This window comes from Petaurus breviceps, unplaced genomic scaffold (genome assembly GCF_028583685.1).
Source record: "Petaurus breviceps papuanus isolate PSGF00001 unplaced genomic scaffold, PetGlider_PUasm1.0 90925, whole genome shotgun sequence".
NCBI classification, from domain to species: Eukaryota; Metazoa; Chordata; class Mammalia; order Diprotodontia; family Petauridae; genus Petaurus; species Petaurus breviceps.
This window is the reverse complement of record NW_027187380.1, coordinates 25,691,092-25,692,216: the sequence shown is the minus strand read 5'-3', so window position 1 is coordinate 25,692,216 and position 1,125 is coordinate 25,691,092.

Genomic DNA, 1,125 nt, shown 5'->3' with positions numbered 1-1,125 from the left:
TCTCTTCTGGTTCATTGACAGTATTAAAGCGGAGAAAAGGGAGGGAGTGGGAACTGACAGCGGACCTAAAAGGAAACCTCTTCCTTAGCCCTTCCATCAGCCACCTCCCTCCTAGAGAGCTGGACAGCCGCTCCACGCTCCACTGGGGGCCTAGGAGAGAAAATATATTCAGTGAAACAGTCAGCCCTCATCTTAGCCTAGAGGCTGGCATTGGAGAGGGGTGTGCCTCTTCCATGTCACTGTCAGTCAGTCTTGTTGTTTCCCTCTCCCCTGTTATGCTGGTGACAGTTGAAAGACAACTACACCGGTAGCCTCCCTCCCGGTGATCCGGCAGGAGGTGTGGTGGTAGTGGGGGGCGAGGAGGAATTTGGGAATGGGAGGGGAGGAGGAGCGCTATTCTGCTTCCCCAGATGAAACCTCACAGATGTAGCAACTTCGTGGGCTAGGCAAGTCATCTATCTCTGAAACCAGGCAGTATTTGTCTGGTTGCTGCCTAGAGACGACTCCTGGAGGACGGAACGAAAGAGCAACCCCCTCTGTCCCTCGGGACATTGTCTCTTCTACCCCTAATCTAAAGCGCTCCCCCCCCCCACTTCTTTGTCTCTTCCACGTAGGGGTAGCTCATGGGCTGCAAAGAGATCCTCATATTTTATATAGGACAAGGGGGCAGACCAGTGGGATAGAGCCAGCATTAGGGGAAGACAAAACCGGCATCCCTTTAAGGCCCAATATGCTAAAGGGTGGGTCACAACTCTTTTAACAATGCCTTAAAAAATTTCAATGAGGGAAATCTCAGCTGTCATTGAAACAGGGTTTTATTTGTGTGCTAAGTGAAAAGAGCTCTGGAGTTAGAAAAAGGAAAACCCCATCTGATACTAATTGTGTGACCTTGGACAAGTCATTTCAAAAGTCTGCACCTGTTTCATTATCCGTAAAAAAAGAGGTTGAACTCAATGGTTGAATGTCCCCTTCCAGTTTTAGATCCAGTCATCTGTTAATAATAATTAACATTTATATGGTGTCTCCTATATGTCAGGTGCTGTCCTAAATGCTTTTACAATTGTTATCTCATTTGATCTTCACAATCCTAGGAGCTAAGTGTTATTATTATTCCTATTTTTCAAG